This window comes from Rutidosis leptorrhynchoides, chromosome 4, assembly GCF_046630445.1.
Source record: "Rutidosis leptorrhynchoides isolate AG116_Rl617_1_P2 chromosome 4, CSIRO_AGI_Rlap_v1, whole genome shotgun sequence".
NCBI classification, from domain to species: Eukaryota; Viridiplantae; Streptophyta; class Magnoliopsida; order Asterales; family Asteraceae; genus Rutidosis; species Rutidosis leptorrhynchoides.
In genome coordinates this window covers 385922650-385938484 of record NC_092336.1, presented here as the reverse complement: position 1 = coordinate 385938484, position 15835 = coordinate 385922650, and the positions used below count along the sequence as shown (strand labels likewise).

The window sequence follows — 15835 nt, the reverse complement described above, 5'->3', positions numbered from 1 at the left end:
TGGACGGCGTCCTAAAATATGGACGGCGTCCCACTTAGCTGAAACAGAAATCAGGGTGTTACATTTTGAAAGACATCAAGACACATATCAAAGTACTTCTATTTAATAAAAATTCTTACAATTACATCCTCATTCATTTTCATCAACAATTCTACTCGTATGCACCTGTATTCGTACTCGTACAATACACAGCTTCTAGATGTATTTACTATTGGTATATACACTTCAATGATCAGCTCTTAGTAGCCCTTGTGATTCACCTAAACATGTGGGAACCATCATTTGGAAACTAGCATGAAATATCTCATAAAATTACAAAAAATATTATAAATCATTCATGAATTATTTACAAAAAAACAAACTTACACATCCTTTATATCTAATCCATATACCAACGACCAAAAACACCTACAAACACTTTCATTCTTCAATTTTCTTAATTTAATTGATCTCTCTCAAGTTCTATCTTCAAGTTCTAAGTGTTCTTCATAAATTCTATAAGTTCTAGTTTCATAAAATCAAGAATACTTTCAAGTTTACATGTCTACTTCCAAGCTTTCTATTCCATTCCAAGTAATCATCTAAGATCAAGAAACCTCTGTTATTTATAGTAGGTTATCATTCCAATTCATGGTAATATTCATATTCAAACTTTTATTCAATTTCTATACCTATAAACTATCTTAATTCGAGTAAAAATCTTACTTGAACTTGTTTTTGTGTCATGATTCTACTTCAAGAACTTTCAAGCCATCCAAGATCCTTTGAAGCTAGATTAATTTTTGTCACTTCCAGTAGGTTTACCTACTAAACTTAAGGTAGTAATGATGTTCATAACATCATTCGATTCATATATATAAAACTATCTTATTCGAAGATTTAAACTTGTAATCACTAGAACATAGTTTAGTTAATTCTAAACTTGTTCGCAAACAAAGTTAATCCTTCTAACATAACTTTTAAAATCAATTAAACACATGTTCATATCTATATGATATGCTAACTTAATGATTTAAAACCTGGAAACACGTAAAACACCGTAAAACCGGACATACGCCGTCGTAGTGAAACCGGGGGCTGTTTTGGGTTAGAAAAATAAAAACTATCTTAATCCTTGAATTAGAAGTTTGTTTTCTGAAAAAATGATATTTCATATGAATATGATACTATATCCAAAAATCATGGTTAAACACAAAGTTGAAGTATGTTTTTCAAAATGGTCATCAAGATGTCGTTTTTTCGACGGAAATGACTACCTCTTTAAAAAATGACTTGTAACCTGTATTTCCGACTATAAACTTATACTTTTTCTGTTTAGTTTTATAAATTTCAGTTCATTATGAAACCATAGCAACTTGAATCACTCAAAACGGATTTGAAACGAAGAAATGACGGGTAAAACAAAATTGGATAAATTTGCTAGTTTTAGCTACGAAAATTTTGTAACAAATCCAGACTAACCATAACTTAACTAACTTATATTGTATTATACATGTATTCTAACATATATTATGTAATCTTGGGATACCATAGACACGTATACAATGTTTTGACATATCATATTGACCCATCTATATATATTATTTGGAACAACCATAGACACTCTATATGCAGTAATGCTTGAGTTAGCTATACAGGGTTAAGGTTGATTCCAAAATAATATATACTTTGAGTTGTGATCTAGCCTGAGACTTGTATACACTGGGTCGTGGATTGATTCGAGATAATATATAATGATTTATTTCTGTACATCTAACTGTGGACAACTAGTTGTAGATTACTAATGTTGGACCGCTAACTTAATAAACTTAAATCATTAAAACGTAATAAAAATATTGTGAATATATTTCGATCATACTTTGATATATATGTATATATTTGTTATAGGTTCGTGAATCGATCCGTGGCCAAGTCTTAAATTTCCGACAAAGTAAAAATCTGTGAAAGTGAGTTATAGTCCCATTTTTAAAATCTAATATTTTGGGATGAGAATACATGCAGTTTTATAAATGTTTTACAAAATAGACACAAGTATGCGAAACTACATTTTATGGTTGGATTATTAAACCCAATATCGCCCTTCAAGTCTGGTAACCTAAGAATTAGGGAAATGGCCCCTAACTGACGCGAATTCTAAAGATAGATCTATTGGGCCTTGATAATACTAAAAACGAACATATATTTCATAGCATTATCCTTCAAGAAAGACAAGCTTTTGGTTACAATTGTTCTATTTACAAGTGATATTCATTTAAATAATAAAAGGTGAAGACAAAAGACAGATTTGACGAATTGAAGACGCAAATGACCAAAATGCTAAAAAGTACAAAGTACAATCCAAGAGGTTCAATTTATTGATGAGAAACGTCTAAAAGTTACAAGAGTATGAGCCGCAAAACGCAACGTACAAGATATTAAATTGTACGCAAGGACGTTCGAAAATCCGGAATCGGGACATGAACCAACTAACAACGCGCGACGCAACGGAGCTAAAATTACAAGTCAACTATGCACAAGAATATAATATAATATATATAATTATATAAAAATTATATATATTATATTATATATTAAATAAATACGAGCAGCCCACGTTTTAATCACTTTGTGACCAGGAGAAGGCGGCCATGCGATCGCATGGCCTGGAAGAACAAAAACCATGCGGTCGCATGGTTTACTGTAGCAGACCACATTCTATAAAATGCACGAGTTCTGGTCGAAATAAAACACCATATATTATCTATCTCTCACTCTCTTAAATATATATTATATTTTAATTATAATTTTAATATTAAAGTTTAATAATAAGGTTATGTTAGCGAATGTTTTAAGTTTGTAAGTCGAAGTTCTGTCCGTGTAACGCTACGCTATTAATACTCATTGTAAGTTATGTTCAACCTTTTTAAATTAATGTCTCGTAGCTAAGTTATTATTATGCTTATTTAAGCCAAAGTAATCGTGATGTTGGGCTAAATATTAAAGACGGGGTTATTGGGCTTTGTACCATAATTGGGGTTTGGACAAAAGAACGACACTTGTGGAAATTAGACTATGGGCTATTAATGGGCTTTATATTAACTAAACGATACCTCGTTAATTTAATATAAATGTTACAATTTGACATATCTATATATAACCACATACGCTTAATCGGGTACGGTGGGCGGGATATCTATAAATACAAATTATTGTTCATTTGACCGGACACGGGAATGGATTAATAGTTAATGGACTCATTAAAATAGGGGTGGATTACATTCAAGGGTAATTGGTGTAATTGTTAACAAAGTATTAAAACCTTGGATTATACGCAGTCGATAACCTGGTGTATTCATTAAACAAAGTATTAAGACCTTGTTACAGTACGAATCCCCAATTAGTTGGAATATTTGATTTCGGATATAAGGTTAATTTTACGAAGATCCTCGCACTTTATAATTATGACCGATGGACTATTATGGACAAAAGCGTATGGACATATCGAATAATCCAGGACAAAGGACAATTAACCCATGGTAATAAATTTAAAATCAATACGTCAAACATCATGATTACGGAAGTTTAAATAAGTATAATTCCTTTAATTTATATCTCACCGTACTTTTATTTATCGTCATTTAATTTATCGTACTTTAAATTATTGCACTTTTAATTATCGCACTTTTATTTATCGCAATTTTATTTATCGTCATTTACTTTACGCTCTAAATTAAGTTATATTTATTTTTAATATTTTACATTAGGTTTTAATTGCGACTTAAGACATAAAATCAACAAATCGGTCATTAAACGGTAAAACCCCTTTTTATAACAATAATAATATTATATATATATATATATATATATATATATATATATATATATATATATATATATATATATATATATATATATATACAAATATAGTTTAAAATAAATATAGCGTTAAACTTGGCTAGCTCCCTGCGGAACGAACCGGACTTACTAAAAACTACACTACTTTACAATTAGGTACACTGCCTATAGTGTTGTAGCAAGGTTTAGGTATATCCACTCTATAAATAAATAAATAATTTGTGTAAAATTGTATCGTATTTAATAGTATTTCGCAATAAAAATATAACTATTTCGTATACACCTCGCATAACATCAAGTATTTTTGGCGCCGCTGCCGGGGAACTTCTTAAACGGCGAAGCAAAACGCTATAAAAAACATCTTATTAAGTTTTAATTTATTTTTGTAAAAATACGTTTTAAATTTAAAAAAAAAATACAAAAATATAATATATATATATATATATATATATATATATATATATATATATATATATATATATATATATATATATAGGGGCAGGATCAATGAAGAAGTAACCAATCGGGGGGAAGCGGGGGGAAGGAAAAAAAAATTTCTTTTTTTTTGAAATTTTTTTTTTCGGCATCAAGATCACACAAAAATATGAACATTTAGAAGAGACACTTCGCAATGAATGTTATTATTTAGGCGGGAAAACGATCGACAAAAATAACATTCAAGATAATATTGTCCGTGAAGAATATGAACGTTTTTTTTTTCAAGTTTTGTGAAGTAAAATTTAGCCCGATTTAGAGTTTAGGGTTTAGGGTTTGGTGTTTTGGGTTGATTCCATAAACCCAAAACACCAAACCCTAAACTCTAAACCGTTCGTGTTAAAAACTCAATCTAAATCCTAAATCTAAACCTTAAATGTAAACCCTAAACCCTAAATTTCTAAACCCTAATATCTAAACCCTAATATCTAAACCCCAATAGCTAAAATCTCAAAATAAGCTCGAAAAACACGATAATTGTTATATATTACTTCTTCGAGCGTTTTCCCGCCAAAATAAAAACATTTATCACAAAGTGTCTCTACTAAATGTTCATATTTTCATCTCATCTATAATGTTCGTGAACAAAGTTTTTTAAAAAAACGAAAAAAAAAGTTTTTACTTCCCCCCGCTTCCCCCCGAATGGTTACTTCCCTCTTGATCCTACGACTATATATATATATATATATATATATATATATATATATATATATATATATATATATATATATATATATATATATATATATATATATATATATATATATATATATATATATATATATATATATATATATATATATATATATATATATATATATATATATATATATATATATATATATATATATATATATATATTAAAGAGTTGTTTAAAATATATAAAAATTATAAAATATTTCTATTTCTATTTTAGTTTTTAAAATATAAGTTTTTATTTATATAAAGATTTTATATAAAGATAAAACTGAAAAAAAAATATAAAAGTAATCGGGCCACTACACTATAGCAGCCCAATATTTGGCCTAGTACCCGAAGCCATGCGACCGCATGGTATTAATACACTCAGCTCATGCGATCGCATGAGCTGATTGGACAGGTCTGGTACCTTTGACCAATGAATTAGGGTTAGTTTTATTATATATTTAATTATAATTAGGGTTTAATTAAAATAATAATTAGTTTAAATTAGTTTTATTTTTAGTTTTAATTAGTATTATTAAGTTTGATAATTATTATTAAATATATAAAACTAATACTTTTATATAAATAATATAAAAATAATATTTTTATAAAAATTGTATTTTTATAACTTTAAGTTTTATTTTTATATTTCATATCTTTTTAATCGTTTAATCGTAATTTGTATATTTATCTTTCATAATTAGTTCGTAACTTAGTATTTTGCCGTAGTTACTTTATTTCTAGATTTTTAAGCTTTGCCGTAAAATCCCTTAAGTGCTTTTTCTTTAGACTAAGAATTAGGTGCTTTAGAATTTTGCGACGCCGTTTTAAGATTTTAGTAATTTTTAAGTTATTGCCGTTTTGGATATAGAATTCCTTTTAAGCTTTAATACCTTTAGACGTAAGTTTTAATTTTTAGTTTTTAGACTTTTAAATTTCGACGCTTTATTTTCTTATTTTTATTTCTCTACTGTTTGTTTTTCGACGATTATTTTTCGACCTTTTATTTTACGACGTTTTTCGATGCACTCTTTTTCTTTCTTATTTCTCGACGCTTTAGTTTTTAGGACATAGAATTTTCTTTAGTTTTTTTAAACTTCGACGAAAAATTATTTTAAGTGGTTAAATTGATAGACATCCAAAATTTTCTGGTTCGTAGTAATAGTTGGATTTGTTAGTGGCGAGTTGTGGGCTTCCGATTTAAAGGGTCCTGGCTACCTGCAGCATCTATTGGCTATTCGAAACGTGGACAAAATCAGAAAAGTCTATTAATTTTATAACTTATATAATTTTTATCTTTTATAACTAATAGGATATTCAGTGAATGCACCGAGCAAAACGTTCACCACCTTTCATACGTTCACCACATTTCATACGTTCACTACCTGTAACTCGATCAAGACATCTAGCCAACATTGTCACCATTGATTTTTCTTTAGAATCGTCATCTAGTCGACCAAGTACTCCAATTCAAATTTCCGATAATCCAATTTTTGAACCCGACCTCACAATTGAGAATCCGGAGGATATTCAGCGATAATTCAGAGATCCTGAACCACTAATCATTCCTCCTGAATCACAAATTACTCATCCAGAGATTGTCGAGGAAGAAACCATTAAATCAGAATCCTCTAGTGATTCAGATTCAACAAATTCAATCATGGAAAATCTGGAACCTCTAAGTATGGAAGATCGAATGAGAGCTAAACGCAATGACCAAGGTCACGCAATTACTCAACCAGACATTAATGCGCCAGATTATGAAATTAAAGGACAAATCCTACACATGGTAACTAATCAATGTCAATTTAGTGATGCGCTGAAGGAAGATCCAAACGAACATCTTCGAACTTTTAATAGGATCTGTACTCTATTTAAGATCAGAGAAGTTGAGGATGAATAGATCTATCTCATGTTATTTCCCTGGAATTTAAAGGGAGAAGCCAAAGATTGGTTAGAATCGTTACTTGAAGGGGCAATTGATACATGGGATGTCTTAGTTGAAAAATTTCTTAAACAATTCTTTCCGGCATCTAAAGCTGTGAGACTCCAAGGAGAAATTTTTACATTAACGCAAAAGCCAAATGAAACTCTATATGAGGCGTGGACAAGATTTGGAAAGTTGTTGAGAGGATGTCCTCAACATGGTTTAGACACTTATCAAATAGTACAAATATTCTATCAAGGATGCGACATTACTACACGAAAAGACATCGACATAGCAGCTGGTGGTTCCATTATGAAGAAAATCGAAACTGAAGCTTACAAAATTATTAATAACACTGCTTCCCACTCACATGAGTGGCATCAAGAAAAAGATATCGTTAGATCATCTAAAGCGGCTAGAGCCGATTCTAGCCATGACTTTGATTTCATTTCCGCAAAGATAGATGCTTCTGAGAGACAAATGGAAAAGATGACTAAAGATATTCACTCAATACGAATTAGTTGTGAACAGTGTGAAGGACCACATTTGACAAAAGATTATCTTTGTATTGAACAAACAATGGAACAAAGAGAGAATGTTTCATACATGAACCAAAGGCCTGGAAATAATTATCAAGGTAATTATCAACCGCCAAGACCAAATTACAATCAAAACCAGAATTATAACCGAAATATTCCATACCACAACCAACAAGGTCCTGGCAATCAACATGTGACAACCCGAAAATTTCTGACCAAATTTAAACCTAATCTTTATATGATTCTGACACGATAAGCAAAGTCGATAATGTTGAGTCACAAAATTTCTGAACTGTTTACATGGAATCATTTAACCTGTAACTATTCCCGACGATTTACGAACCAATGTGTAATTAATGATGTAAATATATATATATATATATATATATATATATATATATATATATATATATATATATATATATATATATATATATATATATATATATATATATATACATTCATCAATTAGAATTAAAAATGTAGGATAACAAACAAAATAATTAAGTTGTTATTAAAATAAATATATATAAATAGATATATGATATATGTTTAAAAATATAAAAGATTTCTATATTAAAGTATTTAAAAAATATATAAATAATAAATATTCAATAGATGTAGTCATATAGTATATAATATAAATTGTAATATATTATAAGTAATTACAAATTTAATTATAATTATTACATGATTATTATTACATTCATTATCATTATCAATATCATTAAAATTATAAATTGTTACATTTGATTTGTTAATATCAGTATTATTGCCACTAGTAGTAAAGTTGTAATTGTAACGATATGACTAATATTAGTAATATTATCATTAATGAATATTGTTATAAATGTTATAGTAATTGATATCATTATCATTAATAAAGATATTATGACATTTCCTATTATATTATTAATAATTATATTAAGAATATTATCATTATAATTATATTTATTAATAATATTAATTATAATCTATAAATAAATAAATATATATATATATATATATATATATATATATAAATATATAATAGATATACATATATAGAGATAGATATACACAGGTATACATAATATATATCGCAGTTATTTATAGTTATATATTTTTCAAAAATCAGTATTAATTTTATTTAAGTTATTATTATTAATTATTAATTATTAATTATTAATAAATTGGATAAAATCATGCTATGGGATCAAAATCAGTTTTAAGTCAGTATCAGGCTTTTTGCGATTTGTTTCTTGTCTACAAATCGTCAATTTTCGATTTCAGGTTCCATTACAAACAGAAGAGTCCAACAAGTTGTTACTTATCATTGTCTTAATTTTTTTTAATTATTTATTTTCTCTGACTTCATATCTGTAAAGATTGAATGTCGACACCCATTTAGTCAAATTCCTCAAATTATTAGGGAATTATTCTATCATCCATTATCATTATCAATTACTTATCTGCAGCTGTTAATTAATTGGGTTTTTAAACAAAAATATATGAAAAAAGCTCGATATCCTAAGTATTTACTCAAATCATCAAAAGCTCGATTTCATATAAGATTTCAAAATGTAAAAATGCAATTTTGTTAAGAGTTATTCACTCAAACTTTCTGTAAAGTTTGAGATTCCAAATCTTTGTAACGAATTCGAATTTTAAAGTCAAACTTTCAAAACAAAAAGTCAAATAATCTGTTCTTCATGAAATTCGAGTTAACTGTGATGTTTCAAGTTTAATTGAGGATATAGAAAGTTTATAGGAGTGATTTCAAAAAAGTATTTCATGAAGAAATTGTAATCCAAAACAGTTTAGAATTCAAAATCAACAATTAGTTCTTATGGGTGTCGCGACCACTACTTTTCTTGTTTTTATTTATTTTTGTTTTTGATAAATCAATTCAAACACATCAGGACATGTTTCATTTTCAATTTTAAGCCATAAATTAAACCCAGTAACTCGTTGTTATGAGTTATGGATTTCTGATCGATTTCAGTTTTAGAAGAAGAAGATAGAAATAAGAAAAACGAGTTATAAATAATTCAATTGGGTTTAATACAGAGAAACAAACACGGTTGAGTGGTTAGTAGTGTTGGCGGTTGAACTAGAGGTCTCGGATTCGAGCCCTGGCATGATCTTCTTTTTAGGGAAATATTTAAAGGTAGTTTTTTTTTATTGTTATTGTTATTAATTATCATTATTGCTAATATTATTAACCTTAATATTATTATGATAGTTATTTATATAGTTATTGTTAGTATTACAATTATTATTAGTACCACAACCATATGTAGATTTATAAGTATTAGAACATTACTATCATTATTATTTTATAAGTATTATTAATATTACTACTAATTTTGCCATTTTTAGTATTATTACAATTTCTATGATTATGATTATTGTTATTATAATCACTATCAAAATAATACAATTTATTATTATTTTCACAAATATTAGCATTAGTATCATTTTTAGTACTATTGTTATACTTATTATTATTATTATTATTATTATTATTATTATCTTTATTGTTATTAACAAAAGTATTATTAATATGATTATCGTTATTAGTATTGTTAATATTGAAAACTATTATCATTTCTTTTACAAAGATGATTATTTTGTTATCAGTACAACCATACAATTATTATTATTATTATTATCATTGTTACTACTAGTATCATTATTAATATTATCACTATGATTCTTATTATAATTATTATAAGTAATGTTATTATTAATATTATCATCAAATATAACTTTTATTTATTTGTATCATTATACATATAAAAATATATTATAAATAATATTACAAATATGTATGAAGTAGTTATATTAACAATCTTTATATAAATATTCATATATATCAAATTATGTATTTTTCTTAAAATTTATATATATATATAACTATATAAATAATAATCATTTTCGAATACATATATATAATTTAAATCTATAATATATAAGGTTATAATATATGAAATTGTTCAATCACGATTATGTATATTAATAAATATACGAATGGTATAGGTTCGTGAATCCAAGGCCAACCCTGCATTGTTCAATGTCGTCATATGTATTTTTACTACAAAATACAGTATTGTGAGTTTCATTTGCCTTTTTTACCCTTTACATTTTTGGGCTGAGAATACATGCAAATGCTTTATTAACTGTTTTACAATATTTATATGCGTGAGTTTCATTTGCTCCCTTTTTAAATGCTTTTGCAATATATATTTTTGGGACTGAGAATACATGCGCTGCTTTTATAACTGTTTTACGAAATAGACACAAGTAATCGAAACTACATTCTATGGTTGGATTATCGAAATCGAATATGCCCCTGTTAGCTTGGTAGCCTAGGAATTAGGGAACAGACCCCCTAATTGACGTGAATCCTAAAGATAGATCTATTGGGCCCAACAAGCCCCATTCTGGAATTTGGAATGCTTTAGTACTTCGATTTTATCATGTCCGATGGGTGTCCCGGAATGATGGGGATATTCTATATGCATCTTGTTAATGTCGGTTACCAGGTGTTCAATCCATATGAATGATTATTTTTGTCTCTATGCATGGGACGTATATTTATGAGAAATGAAAATCTTGTGGTCTATTAAAATAATAGAAATGAATGATTATGATAAACTAATGAACTCACCAACCTTTTGGTTGACACTTTAAAGCTTGTTTATTCTCAGGTATGAAAGAAATCTTCCATTGTGAATTAGGTCATTTTAAAGATATTACTTGGAATCATTCATGGCATATTTCAAAAGACGTTGCATTCAAGTTGTTGAGTTCAGTAAAGATTATGATTAAGTAAATGATAGATTAGATCATTTATAGATGGATATTACGAAATGGTATGCATGCATGTCAACTTTCGATGTGATAAAAGTTTGTCTTTTAAAAAGGAATGCAATGTTTGTAAAATGTATCATATAGAGGTCAAGTACCTCACAATGTAATCAATTGTAATGTATTCGTCCAGATGGATTAGGATGGGTCATTAGAGTTGGTATCAGAGCGGTGGTCTTAGCGAACAAGGTCTTGCATTAGTGTGTCTAACTGATAGTTGTTTAGATGCATTAGTGTGTCTGGACTTCGACCGTGTCTGCATGTCAAAAGTTTTGATTATCATTTCTAGTCGAAAATCATCTGCTTATCATCCTTAGAAAATTACCTACTTATCATTCTTAGTCTAGACATGTCTTACTGCCTCTATTGCGTAGACAGTGTATAGATAAATTCATATCTTAGCGTATCTGTTATTGTTACTTTTGCCTGACAGTTTCCGTAGATTCCTCCGTAACTTATGGGATTTTAGTATTATATATGCATATGTAAATTATGTATTGCAGGGTACTAATCTACATCCTATAATCTATTTCTTATCGAAAAATCCTTTACACAATCGTACGAAATGGAGCTCGTCACTAGTTCAAGTTCTTCAGAACCCGACAGCTATTCCGACATGGATGTTCACCTAAGCTCCAGAAGCAACGTCACCAGAATTAATCAACCATCCCCGATTCATCTGAGGGGTTCGTAGTCTAGTTAATCATTGGAGACAAGAAGAAGCGATCCCTTTCATCCACCATATTGTCCTCTGGGCGAAGAACCTGAAACATTCACCGGCAAACCAATCTGAAACACCATTTTCACTCTCATTTTCCGAATATCTCGCCACGATTATATTCTATCTAAAATTCTAAACCTTATTCATCCACTCATTCCAACCGACAATCATCCCGGAATAATAGAAGAAGTCAACGAATTTCGCGCTCGGGTAGTGACTTTGGAGAACATGATGCAAAATTTACCAGCTTCAGCAACATCACCGGCACCAACAGTACTATCAGTAATAGCACCAGTACCATCAACAATCAATGCCTCAACATCTCATTCTGTACCTCGAGCATAATCATCGTTCTACGTATCGTTCTACATCAATTATCTTCGATCTGCATGACAATTATGTAATTTCTAATGTTTTAGAGATTATTTATTCCAAGTTCCATCTGAAAAATCAAATGAGATTAATATCATATTAACTCATTAAATCTATATTACATCTGAAGAAAATAAATATATATATATATTTTTATAAAGATTGTAATTAAAAATTCTTTTGTACAAACTTTTAATGATGAAAATATTTTAACGGGTAGGTAATACCCAAGGAATATTTAGATTTCACATTAATAAGTACACTGTACATTCTTTCAAATCTAATTCAACAGTCATTTACTATCCTATTTACAACCACCGATATACGTATCCGATCACCGCAGAATAACCCTTTTCATTCAATTTTATATTTGAATTTTGATTTACCAGAATCCAACAAGTGGCATAATGAAGAAAACATTGGACAAAATAAAATTTGTTAGAAACAAACAAATTAACTATGAGAAATTTTGTTAAGAATCCACGCTAACTGTTCCTAGCTAACTGTTCCTAGCTAACTGATTACATTTTATCGCAATTTATTTATCGCAATTTAAATTCTCGCAATTTTATTTATCGTCATTTAATTTCTGTTATTTACTTTACGCATTTTATTTATCGTCATTTAATTTCCGTATTTATTTTATGCACTTTAAATATCGGGACACGTATACAAGGTTTTGACATATCATATCAACGCATATATATATATATATATATATATATATATATATATATATATATATATATATATATATATATATATATATATATATATATATATATATATATATATATATATATATATATATATATATATATATATATATTATTTGTAATAACTATAGACACTCTATATGCAGTAATGATCGAGTTCTCTATACAAGGTTGAGGTTGATTCTACAATAATATATATACTTTGAGTTGTGATCGAGTCTGAGACATGTACACGGGTCACGATACGTATTAATTAATTCGAATATTATATATTAAACTAAATATGAATTATTGGACTGTAACTGTGGACTATCGACTGTGGACTAATGACATTGGGCAATTAAAATGAATTAAAATATTGATTATAACATATGAAACTAAACATTTCTTCAAGTTTTCCACTTGATTTCATCTTAAACCTCATTTGTATCTTGACGATTACTGATCATATACATGGCATTGTATATGTGTGTTTTATTTGCTAAAGGCTAAAAGCATAATTACGCGGACCCTAAAGTTATGATATGCAATATTCGCTGAAAATAAAGTGCAGTAGTTATATTTCCGCGTTAATAAGGGACTGCGGTTTAATCCGCTGAGTTTCCGCGGATGGATAAGTAGTTTGCAGACTGCGGATATCTCGAATACTATAAATAGGGAGCTTGGCCTCTCATTTATGGGTTGTTGATTCTCTGCCATTTTGCCTAAGCCTTTGTAATTTCCACTTGTGATCTTGCCCAAGGGATTTTTACATCGCGCAAAGGTGAATTATGCTAATTAACAATCAAGACCGGGTCGGGGTGGTTGATCACTTGATAGTTAAAGTGAAAGACGATCATCGGGGCCCAAAATAATCATCAAACATACCATCCTCCATTGTAATCTTATTGCACTCAATCCGTAATTAAGTAACATTATTAATTAAGGATTGATCAATTGGCGCCATCCGTGGGATACGTTTTACAAATTAAACTAAAAAATTTTTGTTTCGTGCCATCAAACAATTAATTCGTTGGTTTAATTCCTATCGTGTTTTTGTTATGATGATTTGTAGGTGCATACATCTAAAATCGGCGGTGAATTGCTTGATTGCTTAGAATAATGAGTAATATTGGAAATGATAGTGATATTGTCATACCCCGTCCTAATCCATCTGGACGAAGTCATAAACATCTGGTCCCATTGCGATGATTGACTCCAAATAATGTCTTTAAAATGAGCAAATGCATAGCGGAAGATTTCTTTCATACCTGAGACTAAACATGCTTTCAAGTGTCAACCAAAAAGTTGGTGAGTTCATAGGTTTATCATAAAACAATCAAATTCATCATTTTGATAGACCACAAGATTTAAATGCTGCATGGTATAAATGGGCCCGAATCCTATACCCACCTGTAATGTACATGCGATATCTTTTAAATACAGTACACCTTTCTCGTGTACGAAATCATCTTTCATAAATCTTAGTAACCGTACACATATCTCGTGCACAAAATAACATACACATAACCTGTGTATAAAATCATTCTCTCGATACATAACATTCACTTTTCATTTCTTTCATATCTTGGCTTGGTAACCGACCTTAACATATATAATGCGCATAATAATATTCCCTAAAACAGAACATCTCGTCTGTATAATAATCATATAAACCTCGAAGTACTGAACACCATGCCCACTAGCCCTTCCGTCTATTGAACATTCTGGGTGGGGTGTTAAACCCGGTAGCTACCTTTAGGATTCGAGTCAATTAGGCGTGCACTAATTCTCAAAATTAGTGATGTTCCCTAATTCTTAGGTTACCAAGAAATAATAATCAGGGGAAAAATATTCATATCAATTGTGGCAATTATCACGTCCACATAATTCATTCGAGGAATGTTTTGCTTGTGTCTATCTCGTCAAATTTTTATAAAAGCATTTCATATATTCATAGTTCAAAATGTATTTCAAAAGCATTTAATAAAGCAGTTATAAAAGGAGCGCATGCATTCTCAGTCCCAAAAATGTAAAGAGCAAAAGGGATTCAAATGAACTCACGCATATAAATATTGTAAAACAGTTAATAAAGCATTTGCATGTATTCTCAGCCCAAAAACGTAAAGTGTAAAAGGGAGCAAATGAACTCACTTAATGTATTTTGTAGTAAAAATACATATGACTATATTGAACAACTGAACAATGCAGGGTTGGCCTCGGATTCACGAACCTATATTATTCATATATATATTAACACATATAATTGTAATCGAATAACTTTATATTTATTTTGTTATGTATTAAGATTAATATTCTTATATATATTTTATTAATACTTATAATATATTATAATACTTATTTGATATATAATTCATTTAACGTTATAATATTGTATTAGTTAAAACATAATTTTTATGTAATATTAAATATATTAATGTACAAAATATTTATGTGTTAAAAATGATAGTCTTGAAAATTATAATTTACTGATAATAATAATAATAACTTTATTAATAATGATAATACTAATAACAAAAATGAAAATGATAAATTTTACTAATAATGATACTATTAATGTTAATGATAATATTAATTATAATACTTATGTTAATAATAATAATAATAATGGTAATAATAATAATAATAATAATAATAATAATAATTTTTATTCTAATCTAATAATAATAATAATAATAATAATAATAATAATAAT

The 15835-nt window shown here is 28.4% G+C and overlaps 1 non-coding gene across 1 annotated transcript; it reads right to left on the bottom strand.

The window, feature by feature from the left end:
- Window positions 1-7057: 7057 nt before the first annotated feature.
- Window positions 7058-7164, bottom strand: LOC139845823 (small nucleolar RNA R71). Its single transcript, XR_011758579.1, has one exon. It is a non-coding gene; the product is annotated as a small nucleolar RNA R71 (small nucleolar RNA).
- Between the last annotated feature and the right edge of the window lie 8671 nt (window positions 7165-15835).